Source organism: Maylandia zebra, linkage group LG14 (genome assembly GCF_041146795.1).
Source record: "Maylandia zebra isolate NMK-2024a linkage group LG14, Mzebra_GT3a, whole genome shotgun sequence".
Lineage (NCBI taxonomy): Eukaryota > Metazoa > Chordata > Actinopteri > Cichliformes > Cichlidae > Maylandia > Maylandia zebra.
Window position 1 is genome coordinate 6,479,617 of NC_135180.1, and position 21,043 is coordinate 6,500,659.

At 43.3% G+C, this 21,043-nt stretch overlaps 1 long non-coding RNA gene across 1 annotated transcript; it reads right to left on the bottom strand.

The window, feature by feature from the left end:
• Positions 1–3,132: 3,132 nt before the first annotated feature.
• LOC143421922 (uncharacterized) lies at positions 3,133–16,444 on the bottom strand. Its single transcript, XR_013101523.1, has 3 exons — positions 16,184–16,444; positions 9,986–10,210; positions 3,133–3,372 (listed from the first exon to the last, which is right to left on the bottom strand). It is a non-coding gene; the product is annotated as an uncharacterized LOC143421922 (long non-coding RNA).
• Positions 16,445–21,043: the final 4,599 nt, after the last annotated feature.

The following is a 21,043-nucleotide window of genomic DNA, read 5'->3' on the forward strand; positions in this document are numbered from 1 at the left end:
ACTGAGAACCTTCACAGACATATTTTCTCGAAGGTGTGTGTCCGATTACATCTGGTGTAAAAGTAACACATAACACAGTATTTCAGAAAAGCAACATCATACCAACAGTAAAATATGGTGGTGGTAGTGTGATGGTCTGGGGCTGTCTTGCTGCCTGGACCTAGAGGACTACTGTCTGCCGAAGGAGAATGTCCGGCCATCTGTTCGTGAACTCCAGCTGAAGCACACTTGGGATCTGCAGCAGGACAATGATCCAAAACAAAAGAGTGATTCTACCTCTGAATGGCTTGCAAAAAACAAAATGAAGACATTGGAGTTGCCTAGTCAAAGTCCTGACCTGAATCTAACTGAGATGCTGTGGCATGACCTTGAAAAGGCAGTTCATGTTTGAAAACCCTCCAGTGTGGCTGAATAACAACAATTTTGGAAAATGAGTGGGCCAAAGTTCCTCTACAGTGCTGCGAAACACTCAATGCCAGTTGTTGCAAACCCTTGATCGCAGTTGTTGTTGCTAAGGGTGGCCCCACCAGTTATTAGGTTTAGTGGACAATAACTTTTTCACACAGGAACACGAAGATTTGGATTTTTTCCCCCCCAGAATAATAAACACCTTTATTCAGAAATGGTAAATGGCCTGCATTTGTATAGCGCTTTACTCAGTCCCTAAGGACCCCACAGCGCTTTACACTACATTCAGTCATTCACCCATTCACACACACACACTGGCAATGGCAAGCTACATTGTAGCCACAGCTGCCCTGGGGCGCACTGAGGCGAGGCTGCCGGACACTGGCGCCATCGGGCCCTCTGACCACCACCAGTAGGCAAACATGGGGTTAGTATCTTGCCCAAGGATATTTGGCATGCAGCCAGGAGGCAGCCTGGGATCAAACCACCGACCTTCTGATTAGTGGCTGACCTGCATTTTGTGTTTATTTGTCTTACTGTTGTGTAATATTTTAATTTGTTTGTTGAGCTGAAAAAAATTCTGACAAACATACCCAAAAATAGGAAATCAGGAAGGGGGCAAACACTGATATACGGCTATATAACCAGAACACAACCAGTTGGCAACCAGCTGAATCGAATCTCCTACTGTGAACAGCTGCATCGCAGAAATGTTGTGAATGAGTGTTGGCAATCTGTCTGCACGTATAAATTAGACAGCAAGCTTTGCCAATCTGCCTGCGAGTAGTTGCAGTCAGTGTTGAACCGTGATTAGAGACAGGTTGCCTTCCACTGGGCGATTGCTGGTCACCTTGTGATCCAAAGTGGGTGCTCAGAGGTTTAAGGTGTTATATGCTCCATGTGGTCATTGGAACTTCTTGCAATTGGTCACTGATCGTAAAAAAACTAACTCCACTTATTTTTTTCCTACTTGCAAGGTGGTTGCCATCCTGTTATTTTTAGTGTGACTGAGACAAACAAAACAGTCTTCCTTATATTTGTTATATTGGGTGTCCTAAAATCTGGGAACTCAGACAACACTAGGCCCAAATGTTCAGGGAAATTGATGTGATTTAGCTTCTCTCTGAAGATAAATTTATGAAAAAATGTATAATTCTGGAGAATATCTGAATATACCTTGTAAAACCCTAAGAGTTAGTGATTAGTGATAAGCAAAAAGTGATGAAGAGCAGCAGTGAAACTCAAATTCCAACAACCTTCCTTAGAAAACATGACAAAAACGTGATGAAACCACTGTGTGTGTTTGTGTGTCTGTGTTGGTCCCTGACTGCCCCTTATAAATCTTTTCATTTGCAGGTTTATCTCTCACTATCACAGTCATAATCTGTGCAACTCCAAAATCCCCATCTCAGCTTCTATTTTGTTCCTTTTTCCCCCTTTACTTTCCCGACTCCTCTATCTCTCCTGAGCTCTCATTACTTGTTAGTGAGGAATAATTCCACCCTCTCTGTCCTCATAAACTTCGGATCCCCTTTTTTATCATTCTCTCTTTCCTTGTCCCCACCTCTCCATCCAACCACAAATTCACTCGTCACCTGTTATCTGTTCACTGTCTATCGTTTCGGCGTCTGCGCTTCCATTTTTTTCTTCATGTGTTTTTCTCATTTTCTTTTCTAGTTTTCACTCTGCCTCTTTTCCAGCCGAGTACACTGAACAGAAGATGGAAGCCCGGATAAGTCTTTCTCCTTTCACCTGTCTCTTTCAACCCCAGCCCACCCCCATTCTGTCATCTCTGCTTCTGCCTTGTGATATCTGTCTTTCTCAATGTATCCCTCCATTTGTTTATCTCCTCACCTCTATTCACCTGTTCTTTCACTGTCTCCCTCCTCACGTTGCCTCTGTCCATCACATTCATTGCTCTCTACAGCTTATAAAATATAAAGGAAATACTAAATAAAGAGTCGGGCATATTTGAAACATTATAACTTAATAAACAAATGGTGTTGACCATTGTTAATAGTCATACGGGTCAGCTAGGTTTCCACGTGTGATTAAGCAAACTGCTGATGGCTGGGAAGGCAGCAAGAGCTCAATTTCCTGTTTGTTTTCTAGCTTTCTTCAAGTAATTGAACATTTAACCATTTTTTCCCCTCAAGAAGCACTGTGGGGACTGTGTCTTATCTCATTGTTGAGCTGTGAAACTGGGCCAGCACCAATCAGAAAGACAGATGGCCGAATACTTACCAGGGGGCACGCTCCCTTTAATATATTAAAAACTATATGCAAAGCAGTCACATAAATGACTTTTATTTCCTTCGGTGTTTCCCTGAGTTCTACAATGTAGTTTAGTGTTATGTCATCAGAAATTAGTGGTGTGCAATAATGTAAATTTGGTTTTGATGGTATCGATCTGATACAGAGTAACTATATGACCAGTGCTGCCGGTATTAATTCTGATACTGTAATCTATAAAGGCAGATTATGTAGGGGAGAGCAGTGTGTCATTGATGATCAATAAATCATCATCATCAAATTGCAGATTCTGAACTAATTTTAATGACGACTGAGTTTTACTTTCCACAGGTTTTTTTGCTTTTGTTTTTTTAGATCTGGAATATATATTCATATGCCTGTCTCCAAAGCAGCTATAAATAAAATATACGTGACAGTCAACACAACCAGATTCAGATATTTTCATAGTGCAGGTATATATTTTATTTCCCAAAAATAAAACAAACAAAAAAACAAACAAACAGCAACAACAAGAAAACAATCCAGTGACTACATACTGAGCTTAGAGGACAAAACTATTGCTCTGTTAAGGAGGAGGTTCAGAGGAAGTTGGAGCTTGTTACCATCATGGGCTCGTCCGGTCAGAATGAGAATGAACAATCATCAATCACTTGCAGGTTTCTCGTTTCATTTGAATAATCAGTATTAAAGGACACACATGGACCGGCAACTCTGAAACGAAATAAAGTGTGATTTAAGTATTTTATTAACTTAAAATAATAGATGAACTCAGGACACCAAAACCAAAAATCACCTCAGCTGCCACCCCATGTGGGAGTGAAGAAAGAGTGAGCTGTAGGTGAGTGCAGTCCTTATATAACGTGTGACAGGTGAGTGCAATTAAGGGCAAGCACCACACCCAATCAAAGGTGAGGAAAAGAAAACAAGGCGAATCTGGTGAAGTGAGTGAGTGTGCTGAAAGAGGAGTCTTTACAACAGATCTGACTGTGCTATTATTGATCCGATACCAATACCAGGGTTAGTATCGATGCTGTAAGTATTTGGATTTGTCTGCCCACTTATATCAGAAACAGCATTGTTTTCTGTATAAACACCACCATTTGTTGCTACAGAAAGTCATACAAGAAACAAGCAAATCTACATCACATCACTGCCTCGCTTCTTGCTACCAACGATCAGGTTGTTATAAGCTTACTATTGGCTTTCTCTTTTGTTCCTGTGGGGCAGTATTTAAGGAGTGGCTCATCCACCCAGCCTCCACAAGATTGCCACAGTGGTTGAAGCAACAGCACATCCAGGTTTACTCATGCTCCATGTTATTCTTGTGATTCCTGCTGTTCACCTGTGATGCTCCTTGTGTCCTTGTTCTCGCTGCGGAAATCTACCTGCTTCCTTACCAATACTCCTTACTGCTCCCGCCGCAGAAGGCCTCTAACCCTCTTTAGAAAATCTTACCAAATCCTAGAACCCTGTGTTCTGGATTATTGAGTCTGCCAGTTCCAGTTAAAACCTTAACAGCATCAGTTCCAGAAAATGTCGTTCCCCTAAATATTTTGATAAAACAAAAAACATGATTGAAAATGAAACAGACATTGTCACGGCGAGTGAGGTGAGCCGTGTGGAGGAAATGAAGGAGGATCCAAATGCAGGCAGTCGTGAAGGTGTAAAGGTGGTTTATTGAACATGAAAGTAAATACAAACGGCAAATGGAGCTAGAACTAAACTATACTGGGATCAACTAAACTACAGAGCACAAACCTTAACGAGAACGACCAGAAGAGACTAACGGCGGACAGCAGGGAGAACACACGGGTGAGACATGGTAGAAACGCAGATGAGGCAGGGTGGAATACACAGACGGACCAGCAACTACAATGACGGAAGACATGACTTAAATACACAGAGAATCACAGGGGAATTACACACAGGTGGTGGACACAGCTGGGAATAATCAACAAGACGAGACAAAGGTAAAACCGAACACACTTACATGAGACCCAGACCTTCACAATAGAACAGGAAATGAGAACACCACACCAAGACGCAGACCTGACACTGAGAGACAGACAGAATGACACATGGAACCTGAACTAAACTAAACGTGAGATACAACCGAGAACAAATCCTTAAACATGAAACTCAAATAATAAACATCATAATAATCATCATAAACACAACAAGAGAACAAGAAAACAATCCCTGATGCAAACCAAAACCAAAACATAATAACCTCAAACATGGAATAACAAAAACATGAAACTGCACATACTGGGTCCAACGGACCCAGACCCGTGACAGTACCCCCCCTCAAAGGGCTGGCTCCCGACAGCCCCAAACAAAAAGCACAAGCACCAAGCCAGGGCGGGCGGAGGGGGCCCAGGAAGGAGGGCCCGAAACACAAAAACCCAGGAGCACGAGAGTCCAGAACCAAAACACGACTGTTCACTAGTCCATAACACAGTCAGGGGGCCGACCACGCACACAGCAACGGCGGCGACGGGCAAACAGTTCTGGGGGCCGACCGTGCACACGGCAACAGCGGCGACGGGCAAACAGTTCTGGAGGCTGACCTCTTGGAAGGTAGTGGCGGCCACTGAGTAGGTCCGGAGGACGGCCGCGATGCCAGCGGCGGCGACGAACCCTTTCCGGAGGCCGTCCCCGAAGGCCATGATGCCATCTTAGAGGCCCGGAAAACGGCCGGCAGAGGCGAGGCAGGGATGACGGCAGCGGGACGGCTGCGGAACCTGACGGCAGCGGGACGGCTGCGGAACCTGACGGCAGCGGGACGGCTGCGGAACCTGACGGCAGCGACGCTGCAGGCAGTGATGCGAATAGCGATGATGTGAATGCTGTAGGCGGTGGCGTGAATGCAGCAGGCGGTGGCGTGAATGCTGCAGGTGATGATGTAGAGATGTGCTGGCTGGGTCCTCCGGGACCGTCAGCAGGTGTGAGGACGTGCTGGCTGGGTCCTCCAGGACCATCAGCAGATGTGAGGATGTGCTGGGTGGGCTCCTCGGGCCCTCCAGCAGACGTGGCATGAGGCTGGACGGGCTCCTCGGGCCCTCCAGCAGACATGGCTTGAGGCTGGACGGGCTCCTCGGGCCCTCCAGCTGACGTGGCATGAGGCTGGTGCGGTTCTCCTGAACCCCCAGCAGACGTGACATGAGGCTGGTGCGGTTCTCCTGAACCCCCAGCTGACGTGGCATGAGGCTGGACGGGCTCCTCGGGCCCTCCAGCTGACGTGGCATGAGGCTGGTGCGGTTCTCCTGAACCCCCAGCTGACGTGGCATGAGGCTGGTGCGGTTCTCCTGAACCCCCAGCTGACGTGGCATGAGGCTGGACGGGCTCCTCGGGCCCTCCAGCTGACGTGGCATGAGGCTGGACGGGCTCCTCGGGCCCTCCAGCTGAGATTGACGGCTGAATGGGTCCCTCTGGTCCTCCAGTAGAGGACAGGGGCAGAGGGGCGGACTTACTGGAGCTCTCAGTGGGGGATGACGGCTGAGACTGCTCAGTAAAGTCCTCTAATGAAGCCACTGGTGCTGGCATCTCGACCTCTAGGGGTCCAGAGGTGGCTGGTGACTGGCACCCAGCCTCTGGGGAGGCCCTAGTGGGAGCAGCTGTCTCTGAGATGGCCAGCTTAGGTGAACCAGCTAAAGCGTGTGTGGAGTGTGTTCCCTGCTTGTAATGAGGCTGTGAGGATAAAGGCTGGGTAAAAGAGTGGACAGGCTGCTGGACTGGTGGCGACTGAGCTACAGGTAGCGAAGTAGTAACAGGTGGTGGAGTGGCTGGCTGAACTGACAATAAGGCTGATGAATCTCTTGCCAACTGAGCTATTGACTGGGTTATGGACTGTAACATGGTGTCTACTGGGTCTGACTGTGACTGTAATGGAGGTGATGATTGAGCAGCTGACTGAGTTAGCGACTGCTGGGCAGCTAACCGAGCTACCGGCTGAGCAGCTGACTCAACGAACACAGCCCCGGTATAAACAGTCATATGAACTGGTGAAACAGACGGAGCGTCTTTTCCACTCACCACAGCCGGCAGTTCCGAAGTCCTAATCTCCGGCTGTGGGGCGAAGCGCCGACGGCGCGATCGTCGCTTCCTCCCGGGCAAAACCTCCGGCGGGCCGGGCAAAACCTCCGGCGGGCCGGGCAAAACCTCCGGCGTCCGGCTGGGTTGGGAAGCGGTAGCGGCTGGTGGGTGTAGGTGAAGTTCGTGAAGGATGAAGTCTTGCACGAGTGGGTGTAGTGAGTCCAATAGCCAGGGATAATCCGTGAGCAGCTGTTGCAGTCTGGCTTCCAGAACGTGGAGGAATGCTTCTCCCTCATGCTCTAGCCACAGGTTGATTATTTTTGAAGCGAAGTTCGTGATGAGGTCCCGAAGCTCCGTGGGTGGGGTGAATGCCGCTGGGTCCATTTCTGGCTGGTCCGTACTGTCACGGCGAGTGAGGTGAGCCGTGTGGAGGAAATGAAGGAGGATCCAAATGCAGGCAGTCGTGAAGGTGTAAAGGTGGTTTATTGAACATGAAAGTAAATACAAATGGCAAATGGAGCTAGAACTGTCATGGATCGGCTGTGTGGCAGGCGGGAGGAGGACCCAATCGCAAGATTCACAAACACGGGGATGAACTCAAAAGCAGCTTTATTGCTGACAGGCAGAACATAGGAAATACAGAACTCAACTAAACTGGGAATCAATAAACTAACACTCGTAGGGAGACACAGGGAATCCACACAACAATGAGGGAGAACGCGACGCCGAACAGAGGGAGACGCAGACAGAAATACACAGAGGGTTAACGAGGAAAGTGGGAACACACGGGGATCACAGCTGACACAGATAACCATAACGAGACAGGGCGGGGTGAACATAACACTGACGGGAGACGGGCAGAGTCAAACAGGAAGTACAGAGGTTCAGACAGGAGGAGAGAGAGCACGGGGAAAACACAGACATAACGGGCTGGGGAAACATGGAACAACCACAAAGGGAGACGAGGGCTCATAAATACACAGAGGGCACACAGGGGGGAGAGAGAGCACGGGGAGAACTTAGACATAACGGGCAGGGGAAACATGGAATAAAACATAAGGAGAGACGAGGGCTCACAGATACACAGAGGGGCACACAGGGGGTAAAAGCCACGAAGGGAAAACACTTAGGGAACAACACAACAGGGCAACTCAGGAAACATGGCCTAAATAGGGAACAAAATACAAACATACAAGAAAACTAAGAACACTGGGCCAACATGGCCCAGGACCATGACAAGAACTAAACTATACTGGGATCAACTAAACTACAGAGCACAAACCTTAACGAGAACGACCAGAAGAGACTAACGGCGGACAGCAGGGAGAACACACGGGTGAGACATGGTAGAAACGCAGATGAGGCAGGGTGGAATACACAGACGGACCAGCAACTACAATGACGGAAGACATGACTTAAATACACAGAGAATCACAGGGGAATTACACACAGGTGGTGGACACAGCTGGGAATAATCAACAAGACGAGACAAAGGTAAAACCGAACACACTTACATGAGACCCAGACCTTCACAATAGAACAGGAAATGAGAACACCACACCAAGACGCAGACCTGACACTGAGAGACAGACAGAATGACACATGGAACCTGAACTAAACTAAACGTGAGATACAACCGAGAACAAATCCTTAAACATGAACCTCAAATAATAAACATCATAACCATCATCATAAACACAACAAGAGAACAAGAAAACAATCCCTGATGCAAACCAAAACCAAAACATAATAACAAAAACATGAAACTGCACATACTGGGTCCAACGGACCCAGACCCGTGACAGACATGAAGCACAATCATAGAAGTGCTATGCAACCTTTTAAATGCCTAGAGGCTCAGCCAGCTATTAAAACTGGAACCAGTACACAGTACTGTGCCACTCAAGACATTGTTTTCAGTTAACCGAGGGAGTACTGTGTTTAGCTACAGAACATTAGCAGTTATGATGCCACACATGTTTCATACAGCACAGCTACCACTGCTAAAGACAGTCCACATTAATATTTCAAGAAGGTTCATGAATAAGATTCTGATTCTGACAGAAGTGTCATTTGTTTGATAAATTAACAAAAGTTGTAAAAATCACAGACAAAATGCTGAAAAGTAACACAGAGAACATTTTTGGTAAGACAGAGAGAGAGAGAGAGAAGAGAGACATAGAGGGAGAGAGAGACATAGAGGGAGAGAGCCAGAGAGTGTTCTTGTGTACTGGTTCCATTCTTAAAAGCTGGCTGAGCCTTCTTGTCCTTGCAGTCTCGTGAAGTCTCTGTCAGATGAAGCTCAATTACCCGTCTCAGCTGGAACTCTGGCGACACATCTGTCTCTCATCAACTCATCAGTCTTCAGTATATTTAAGAAAACATGTTCCCATCAGTCCTTTGCCAGACAATGCAGCCACATTAGTTGTAAATTCATTCAGTGATAGTCTTTTGCTAAATTATATTTAAAATACTTAGCCCATAGTGTCCTCTCCTATTGTACATTGGTCCTTTTCCTGAGATCACTTGGAGGATCATATTCACAGGGTTGTGCACCGTACATTTATCCACTAGGGTGAAACTGTCAGCCTAGACTTCTACTCTAATATCCCAAAGCATCTAAGTAGAAACAATCTGAAGTTTGGCTAATGCCAGCATGTCCTTGTGTGCCCAGAGTTGTTTGTTCACACCAACACTGTAAGAACCTACCCTTCTTGCCCGATTGCCCAATTTGCATCCCTGCAACTTCATCTACTTTCTAAGAGTGAAAATCAAGTTGAAGGATTGCAGTTCTGATCCGCTGGAGGAAATCCACATTACATCACACAGGTACAACTGCAAGGGGATGAAACTGGATTTACACTGGGAGCCAGCTTTAGCGATGTGTCAACTTGCACAACACTGCCTGCCACAATGTGTTCTAGTACAGGGGCTTCCAGGGTGAAGGGGTTCAATTTACTAAATCCATACATGGGTGATCCACGCATATTTTGTCTGAAAAATTCAGTCAGTAAATACTCACTGTGCAGAGAAACCTGGCTTGGGTTAATAAAACATGCATATATGCATGATAAATGACTACCCATAGATGCCATTCAGGAATTTAATTATTGTATAAGTATGTCATAAATCAAATCTCATTAACTTTCACATTAAAGGTAAACATTAGGAACTTTCACATCTTTACAGCTTAAGAATGGACTGTCTTATTCCTCGTCTTCGTGACCTCTTTATCCACTAAGCTTGTCCACTCATCTGTTAACACACACAGACAAACACACACACTCACGCAAGTGTTTAAGGGGGCTAGGCACAGCTGGATTGGCACCTCTTCACCGGCAGGCAGGGAACTGAGGTGAAGTAAAGCTGGTGTACCAGCAGGGTGAGGTGAAGTGGCTCTAATCTTCTCTCCTGGCATGAGGTGGCATAGGGCCGACCCGCTGTGCCAACAGTTATACTGGCAATAGGCGAAGTTGGCATCCTGCTGCTTCTGGCTCAGTGCATCAGCCTCCTGCTGAGGAACAGAGAAGTGGGAAATAGAGACAGTGTGAGGCCAAGTCACAGGAGGTGGAGAGAGACAGACACAGACAGGCAAGCAATGTAAAATATATATATATATGTATATATATATATATGTATATATATATATATTTGTCATGAATCACCAAACTTTCTGCTAATTTTAAGAAAACAGATATAAATATATGAACAGGGAGACGAACATGGAAAGAAAAAGGAAAAACACATCTACTTGCAACAAGTCACAGCTAATCAGCTAATCGCATTATGTAGGCAACTCTCTGTGAAAAAGTCACCTTAGAGCTGGTGCTATATTTACATTGTTACGTCATCATCTCAGAGGTTCATTTATGTTCATGGCTGATTGAGGTCCACAGGGCCTTAGAGCACGAAAAAATTGGTTGCTATCAAATCTTCCTTCTACCAGATTTACACAGCGATAGCCAAACAAATACCTAGAAAAATCTTCTGTCAGCAAGCTGCACGCAAGTAAAAATGCTGCTTGTTTCCAAATCTGTTCATTAAATTGGGATTTGGCCACTATGGGGAACTGCCAAAACAAAGTGCCAGATTTCATTATGCAAACCATTTTGCAGTTAATTATACATTATTTCCGCTGGTGGTCAAGAGCTTACAATAAAATAGATTGTTCTGAGTATCTTGAAAAATCAGCGGTTGCCCAGTGATTGCATTGATTTTTTTCATCTCTGCCAACAGATTTCAAGTACTTGTGGTTGGCATCTTGTTGCCCAAAGATTGCGCCCTCAACATCAGGCAACCTGTCTCCAAACAATTGCAGTCTGAGTCAGACTGATTGCAAATTCAAATAATTTGGAATTTATAAACACAGACAGCTTGCCAACAGGTTGCCATCAATCTGAGTCAGTCAGAAGAGATGAGTGCAACTCATCTCAGATGCTTCTCTTTCTGACAAGAGACTCGTCTCAGCTGGCTGTCAACTATTCTGGTTATTCCACTCTGAAAGTAAGGCCACTGAGCTTCTGTGCCATTCTGCAGTTAAATCTCTGTCTTACAGCAACTGTTTTAAATCTATGAGGTTGTAACGCAAGTAGTTAACGTGAATTTCTGTTTGTGAATGTCTTTGCATATAGATGCTAACCAATTTGCAACAGAGGGCAACATATCAGTGAATTTATCACAATTAATTGCCATATTATCAGAAATAATGGTTGCATCTAATTGCAAACTCACCGCAATTGTAAAGTGAAAGCAGACTTAGAGCAGAATGACTCTGCTCTCTTTTTTCAGTCTTGATGCACCAAGTAACTTTGAAGATGGCAACTGGCTGTGAGCGGTCGCAGAGCTGCTTCCAGTCTTAGTTGCAAACAAGAAGACTCCATATTGATTGCACACAGTCACGGTAATTTTGTTTGAGCCACAATCATATTTATCCCTGGTGTGACTATAACATAAAGCATTCTGCTAACAACAGACAAACATTTTCAAATCTTTTCCACAGCAGTAATACCCTACACCAAAACACAACTTACAGTTTTTTACAAAACTGTGGAATAGCATGAAGCTGTTGGATCTTTAAAATTGAAAAAAAGGGAATCACCACTGTAAATACATCAACTAAAAAACAGTTTGGGCTAGACCTCTCTTCAGAGACTGTAGTCTGGGTGTGGTCAGTACATACTGTCATTACTGTTAATGATAGCTGCAATCTTAACCATGCATTTTAACTAAGCTTCACAACTTCATAAATTCAAAAATCACAAATGGACACATCCAATCCATATCAATAGCACATACAGAAAAGGTTTAGAAAAGCAATTGTTTCAGCTCATGAACTGCTTTCAGTCCTACCGTTTTACAGTAATACTACCATGATGGAAAAAGGGAGAGGGTTAGACGTCCCTGCCCATTTCTTTACATGAATGCTTGGATGTCCGTCTATCAAAATATCACCAAAAATAGCTATTGATTCCCCACTCGCTGTTACTTGTACAGATCCACACAGTAAGCATTGCTGTCTTTTTTTCCCTTAGCACTGTAACCAGCAGTGCAGAAAAGCCTTTCTTGTCCCACAATTCTTTCTGACCTAAATAAGCCAATATGGATACATGCTCCACTTTCCCACACTGAACATCCCCTCCACCATGACCTGTCATGCACAGTTAGTTCTCAAATGACTCAGGGCAGGAGCCTGCTGGAGGGAGCTTACTACTGTTTTGCTTACATTGTGGAGTACGCTCAGTATAGAGGCACAATTCAAGTGGTGCTGGGAATACTGATGTTAGGACTGGTCATGGAACCTTCAGAAAACAGCTCATACAAATAAAATATAACCACCTACAGGTACACACACAGTTACTGTAAACATGCAAACAGTCAGGAGAATAAAAAAGCAGAATTGAATCAGTACCTCTGACTCAGAGAGAAATTAGTAGAGTATGTACTCTTTGTTGTTCTGATAGTACTTCAAGTTGTCTTATTCAGAGGCACAGGCATGGTAAAAAGAAAAAAAAAGATGTGTTTGCTGTCTGACTTGACTCTATACTCGTCCTAGCTTTAACACAGCTCTGTGGAAAATAAAAGAGAGGTCACAGAAAGAAAGGTCTGCATGACCAAACACTAGATCAACTGGCATGCCTTTGATGCTGTTAAAACAACATTGGCTTTAGCTTTAACTTTACTTGTCGGTGTGGGCAAACTGGCCACTGTTGACCCACACATCTCGTGGCTGTGTGAGTAAGTGCATGTAAAATACAGAGTCTTTTCAGAAAGGTGGAAACTTGTACTCTGCTAGCAATCATGACAGAGGAGAAGACCCCTGGTCTTGTTGGAACCAGCATTAAATTTGAACACCCAACATATGTCTGACAATAATATATATTTAGCAGAGAAAGAAATTTTAAAAGCTTTAGCATTGCCCCATGACTGTTAAACCAGCAGCTGTTTATTACTGGTTATTATGATGTCATCAGCTTAATTTTCTGTTTGGAAGCTAAAGTCATAACAAAATTAGTTGAGGTGCATCTTCATTGTCTTGGACTGTATCAAGGTTAGCTCTATACTTCTGTTTAATATCTAATTGTCTAAGAAGTAAAAATAACTTCTTTTTCTCAGGTTTGGTAATGTCAAAAAACCTCTAAATACTCTTGACTAAATAGGGGACGCGGATAAGATCTTCCAGAAGGAACAGACCCCTATGCGGCATAGCCCCAAAATGTAAATTTTGATAGCATAATTCTTCTGAAAAGCTTGATTGGTTGTGCTTTTGATACAAGGGCTTAGGATTTAGTGTCATATTGCCCAAGGGTAATGTGGCACATAGACTAGAGGAGTCAGGAATCAAACTACTGGACCTTCTGTTTAGTAGATGACACACTTTAAATCTTAAGCCAAGGTCATCTCAGATATTTTGATTTCACATATGAAGCAAGCAGTAGAGCAGTCACCACCAATCACCACACCCTGCTGCTCAAGTTTTTAAACAGGTGCTGTCAGGGAGTTTTGTCCTGTTGTTAACCTGACCAATCAGCACGCATTAGCTGAAAATTAATTTCACTGGTAGTATCAGATTACCTTAAAAAACAAGACATAAATGTTGCTTCATTTAAATTCTGACATGTACACAGCAAATTCAAAAGTGTTAAATGTTTTGGTGTTAGTAGTCTTCTTGCAAAAGTAGAGTTAATTTTATTCTAAGCAGAGTCACATTCTTTTAATGTAACTCTGAGGTGTAAAATGATAGTAGTTAAAATCGAGTGTTAAAAATGAGTGTTTCTATGTCAAATCTGGAGGTGTTACAATGGAAACATTAACTCTTGACCTCTTAACTCTGAACTCCTACAGGGGCTATGACACCAATAGAGTAAATTCACAAACTCCGCCCCCATCACCATAGGCTCCAATCGAAGCTGAAGTGAAGCCGTTTCAGAACATTTTGCTCTACATATTTGAGTTGTTTGCCATGCTTGGTAAGTCATTTTTTCAAAGATTGTTTCAATTATTATTATTAGCTTTTACTTCTGTGGCTCTTTGGAGTTGAGACAAAGCTGTGTGAAAGGCATTAGCCATGTTGCTCGGTGATAGCATAATATTCTGTTTTAGCTAGCTGAAAGGTATTGTTTGCAGGCAAATACCACAGCCTTGAAAAAAAGCTTGCATGTGAATTTTCAGTCAAATTTTTGGTCAAATACACCTAAAACAATGCCTAGAATGTGAAATGTTGGTATAATGGTGCTACTTGAAGTCTGAAAACGATCTCCCATAAAAAAACGAGCAAACAGCAGTAGCAGGCGTCCTGACTGGGTTCTACGTTAGCATAGATCCCTCCAGAGTTTTGTGCACACGGTTTAGGTAAAAATGAAAAAGGTTGAGGTTTTACATTTAGTTCAGTATTACCTGTTGCCTGTGTCTTTTGGAAAAATACTTTACACAAGTAATGGCTCAAAAAGGATTTCTTTTTTTTTTTACTGTGCTGCAATTGATTACTGGATTATTTCTGCCATTAATTAGTGTCAACTAATTTTTATTCAATCTCCACATAGGATATGCTTGTGAAGATGGAATATGGGAGAGAGCAGAAGTGCGTTGAAGTTCCACAAAGTGATGAATGAAGGACATGCATATTGTATTGAAGAAATAAGTGATGAGAATGCTGTTATTTGCATTTGCCAGCTCACCTATGTCAGACCTTTTGATAAACAAAATTCTAATGAAAGTGAGAACATGTACACTGTTACATCTTTCAGAAAATGTTTTGAAATTGTGGTGCACAGTTCAGAATAAATGTTTTTCAAAAACCATTGCATCTTTTTAGTAAATGTTTATTTCCAAAAGAAATTTCTAGAAGTTCAGAACAGTAAAATTCCCGCTTTTTAGAAATAATTAGAAGAAAACTCTTACGTAGTTAAACTAAAATACTCTTTGAGAGTTAATATATAAACTCTTAACACCAAGTGTTAAATTATCAACTCCAGACAGATTTGGTGTTTAACACTAAATCAGAGTTAACGTACCAACTCTCCAAAAAGAGTTAAATTAACACTCTCTGGTGTGGACCCATATAGACACTTTAATAGTGTTGAAATCAAATCCGACAGTGTTAATTTGGACATGCTGGATTTGCTGTAGCGGAAAAGTGTTGGTCAAGTTACTTGAAAAAAGTAATCAGTCTCAGCAATCAGCCATGCTCTCCTGAGTTTTAACATGCTCTCCTGAGTTTTAAATGCACTTTAGAACAGCACACAGCAACACTACATATGAGCGGGCATTAGTGATGGGATTTCCGGCTCTTTTTAGAGTTCCGGCTCTTTCAGTTCGGCTCACTAAAAAGAGCCGGCTCTTTCGGCTCCGAACCGGCTCTTCAGGTTGTTTTGTTGCTTTAATTAATTTATTATTAACAATAATATAAAATTATGCACAAAAGGAATTACTAACGTAAAAACAAGTGGTTTTGTTTATATATGTTTATATATAAATATATGCGGTGGCCCCTAGAGACAAAACGTGTTTTGAGTTTTTATGTGCTTCTGAGTTTTTATATGCTTCTGAGTTTTTACGTGCTTCGGAGTTTGTACGTGTTTTGGAGTTTTTACGTGTTTTGGAGTTTGTACGTGTTTTTACGTGTTTTGGAGTTTGTACATGCTTCAGAGTTTGTACGTGATTTGAAGTTTGTATGTGCTTTGTCTCTAGGGGCCACCGTAAATATACTTTTATTTATTCACTCCACATAAAATGTAATAAATAAATCATATAATACAAAAATCAACTATTCACATTTCAAGTTTTAACTATTTAAATTTTCAGCTTTTTCCTTTCACAAATTTAAAGTGAAAAGAACACAAAACACTGCAAACCACAACACAATTAAATATAAATTATAATATGAAAACTAAAAGAACATGCATATTCTCTGTCATATGGACCTGCATGAATAAACTTTCTCAATCCTTTATCATCTGCAACCGAAAATAGTTGTGGATGATTACTATACCTTTCTAATGTTGTTGTCCCTGCCTCTCTTTCTCTGGCTCTGTTCCTGTGCTACTGAGTGTAACTACCGCCCCTCCCCCCTCTGCCCAGCGTAAAGCACAAGGCTCGCGTGCAGAGTGAAGCGGGAAAAAAGTGCGAGAGAGAGGCTGAGAGAAAGAAAAAAAAAAAAAAACCCACGTGACGGCTCGCGATAAGGAGCCGGCTCGCGTCGTTCACGTCAAAGAGCCGGCTCTAAGAGCCATTTCGTTCGCGAACGACCCATCACTAGCGGGCATAGGGAGGTTTGAGTTTCTTCACTCACCCCGGTTCTGTTAGCCGTCAGGGCTGGGGGGCTGGGAGGAGGTGCTGGCCGTCAGATTGAGGTCTGGGATGTGGGGCCTCCCTGCTACTGCAGACAAGGAGGTGGTCCGCTTGCCTCCACCCCAGAGAGAAGGGTTACATCTCCTGGGTCTAGGTGCGGCTTGCCCCTCTGGGGGCGGGGGTACCTGGACCTGGGATATAGAGTATGTTTGGGGAGTGCGACTGTCTGTGCAGTGTCTATTTGTGTCTGTCTACACGTTGGGTGAGTGCCGAGTATTTGGTTGTGCATATGGGGTGGGAATGCACGTTTGTGTCTGCGTGTGCCTGTTCGTCTGTGTCTATATGTCAGGTTGGGTCTTAGACTCAACCTCTCTGGGTACATCTCAGGCCCTCTAAAGTACGGAGGCCTATCTCCCCTCACCACACTCCCTGCCGGTGGCTGATGCCCTCAGACGTTGGTGTGTTGGTGGTCTTTGTCGTCTGGGGCTGGGCGCTCATGTATGTACTCACTCCTGGTGGCCGATTGGTGGGGCCGGGCGCCTGTGGCCCAGCTGGGCTCCTTCCGGGGGGTGGGATGCCCTCAGGCCTCTGGGCCTGAAGCTCGGTCCTCTCTGGCACAGCTGGCTGCCGGCAGAGCCCGTGGGCACGCCACTGCAACCCCCTCTGGTCTCTGCTCCGTAGCTGCGGGGTGACCTCTCCTTTGGGGCTCTACTCAGCTCTTCCCAGGAGGGTGGCACGGTTCCCCCCCCTTTGGTGGTCCTCCTCGGGTCCTTGTACTCTGGGGCCTCTGGATATCTGGGGCCTGGATCTCCTCCATACCTGCTTCATACCCTGGTGGACGGGGCTGTGGCTCCCCACACTCCCTAGCAGATCGTTACATGGAGAAACCTTTGGAATACAAGCATGCTGATCCACACAGGTATGCACACAGGTGTACACACGGGTGTTCACAGATGCGGACTACACCTTTCTTGGCTGCTGCCTCAAAGCACATTGTGCGCTGTCTATCTTGCGTGCTGCACAATATCGTTTATTATTTAGTATCTACTGTTATCTACTGCTAGCTAGTTTATTGTGATGGTGCTGTTTTCTTTTTTTATTATGTTGCTCTTTGTTGTTTGCTTTCTCTTCTGTTTTTTTTTCTCCATACAGGTGATCCAGGTGTTTTGTTTGTTTTGTTTGTTTTTGTTTTGTTTGTTTTTGTTTTCTTTCTTCCCCCCCTTCTCACCGTCTCTTCTCCCCTTTGGTTTTCTTTCTCTCCCTCTCTTTCTTTCATTCTTTCTCCCTCTCCTATCCCCCAGTCATGTCTGTCCCGTTTGTAGCAACCAAAAATAAAATAAATACATAATTATAATAAAGGTCAATCAAATGGACCAATATGGCAAGGCCATGATGATCCACAAAGATCAAAATGGGACATAAAAAAGAAAAAGTAATCAGTAACTAATTACCGATTACTTCCCCAAAAAAGTAATCCCGTTACTTTACTGATTACTTACTTTCAAGAGTAATTAATTACTTAGTTACTTAGTTACTTTTTAAAAACACGATTTACAACCTGAATAGGTGATAAAGATACCTTTATCTTTCAGCCCAATTCTACATTTTCTGCATAATCCATCATACAAAATGTAATCAAATGGAAAAGTCTCTTTTTAAAACTTGTTTTATTAGTTTTAACCTTTTAACTTTATGCATCAAGCAAAAATTTAATTATATGCAACATTCTCTGACTGGAAGAAATTTGTTTATCATTTAAACTTATTTTCTGCACATTCCAGCACACAATATATATATATATATATATATATATATATATATATATATATATATATATATATTGTGTTTACACGCACTCTTTCAAATAGATGCATATAAAACAGAGCAGAAAATAAATAACATCAAAGACTAGCGGTCCTGTTGCTCTATTTTCACCTGTAAAGCAGGAGTTGGGTAGGCGGAGGTTTACCCCGGTGCAGGTGTGCCGCAGTGGTCAGTTAAAGAGTCCGTGAGTTTCTCTGTGAGTTTCCCATTACGTGGTAGCGCACTCGGTGCTTGCTCGGAAGTTTAGGGGTTTTTTTTCGCTGTAAAAACAAGTTTTCTTCCCACGCACAACGGACACTAATGTTTTTGTCACTTTTTATGGAATCAAACTCAAAGTAAGGTCAGTACTTCCACGCTTTAAACGCTGCACGCTCATACTCTCTCCCGCACTCGTTATATGATCCATTGTTGATCTGCACACAGCTGTTGTCAAGAATGTCGCACTCGCTTACGTGACTGTCATGAGACATTCTCGCAAAAAAATCACGGTTTTAGTAACGCAGTAACGCAGAGTTCTACGGGAAAGTAACAGTAATCTAATTACCGTTTTTGCAATAGTAATCCCTTACTTTACTCGTTACCTGAAAAAAAGTAATCAGATTACAGTAACGCGTTACAAGTAACGCGTTACTGCCCATCTCTGTAGCTGACATATATTCATGAAAATTAAGCAAAATGTGGGCTGTGTAGGTGTAGGTGTAAATAATACATTTCCCCTTTCAGCTTTTTTCATTATGAGTTATATTACAAGCGCCCCCTGTTGGGCAAGCTCTGTAATCCAAGTTCAATTGATAGCGGGCATTGTAGTGAAGCAAACATATGCAGCATCATAGGGCTATGGTGCTTGTTTAAATTCTTCATTCCCCATTTAGTGGTGACCCAAACAAATTTGATGACGGTTAAGTGACGTAAGGGTGTATTTTTTAACAAGACACATGAGAGAAACACACAAAATGTTGCATCACATTTGCATTCTTTTAACACATATTGATAATAATAATTGTTGTATTGTATGTATGTTGTCATATCTATTTTATTTTTACCCTATAGCAAATCTTAAACAACATAAGATTGCCCGGTGTCCTTTAGCAATGGCAGGTACATTTAGATTCCATGTGTCCAAAAAAACCCAGTTTAAATATACATAAAGGTATCTTTTGCTGTGTTAACTGATTGTTGTAGAAAGTAAAAGTCACAGCAATTTTGTGGTCATTGAAATGTGTTCATCTCAGAAATCCTGACACACTGCTCTCCCCTACATAAGCTGCCTATAAAGTAAAAAGTATCGGTATAAGCATTGATATCAGTAATACTGGTATAGGATCAATACCAAAATTTGCAGTATTGCACAGCACTAGTTAGCACGGCAAAACAAATATATATGTATTTTTTCACAATTTTGGCCAACTTATTTAAAACTTAAGTAAAAAGCTTTTTATTTCAAACATCTGGAGAGTGTGTGTCCTGAAATCTGTACCACAAGTGCAGAATTTGGCTTCAAGTATTGAAGTTTAAGCTATTTTTCACAAATGCTCCGTGCAGCTAGTTTTCATGTGTGAGATGCAGAGGAGAAAGACTTGAGCAGAAACAATTGGCAGGAAAAGAGAACGAAAACAAGCATACCTTCCCTCTCTCCTCTGAGTGTGCAGCAAAGTAAGAAGTGCTTGGAAGCATAAATGGTTTATACCTGCATGCAGCCTACAGTAACTGACTCCAATCTGAAGAAGGCGAAGAGTATACGGGCCTCGGCCTCCAAATCTCATTTGGCTCCGGGACTGGAGGCCTGACTCCTTGATAGGAAAAAAAAGTGAATAGCAGCAAGAAGGCGGGGGGAGACAAGACGGTGGAGGTAAAAATGGCACCAAATACGAGGGTAAAAAAGTGTCAGGGATATGGTGGACTTAAGCTAGATGAGGAGAGAGAACGAATGTGTGGAAATGACAGGAAATTGCAGGGGGAAAAATCGAAAGGGAGGAAGGGAAGGGAGAAAGATGTGAAGGTAGGAGAGACAGAGTGGAAGCAAAGGAGTAGAGGTGGATCACCAGGAATGTGTCTTCAGGGCAGGATGGATTGAAAGAGTAAATAGGGCTAAAGGAAGGATAAGCGGAGAGATAGCAGCTTGTTCTTAGGATAGAAAGATATTGCACGTTGGAAGGTGAACCAAAGGGTGGCATTACAGAATGAAGCGGAAGGGGAGAGAATGATGAGGTAAAGATTGGAGAGAATGTGGTGTGGAGAGAAAATGGTGACGAACAAAGTGTTTGAGAGAAGAGAGGAAGACTGAGGAGAATTTCTGACTGTTTGTGCGTGTGAGAGAGAGGGAAGAAACTATGTGCAAGAGCGAGGGAAGCGAGTGTGACTGATTCAGCCGAGGCAGCAGTAAAAGGTTCCTCTAATACAGCGGGTGGTGAGGAGATCGTTGCAAAGAAGCCTGAAGGATACACTCTGTTAGAGGTGATGAAGGGGGGAAAGTGGCAGAGTTGAAAAAGTGATGGAGTGGTGGAGGAGAGACAGTTTTCCCAGGGTTGTTCCTCTTTGCATCTCCTCCTACTCCTCTTGTTTGAAACACCCCAAGTCTTCCTCCATTCTATTCTTTATTTCTTTCTCTCATTTTGCATCTTCCCTTCATCGTGCCTTTAGATCATCCTCGTCTTCTGCTCCCCTTTCTTCTTAATTCTGGCATTTTGCTCTTTCAGCTACAGTCTGCGCACTTATTGAAATGGTAACCTTGAAAGCA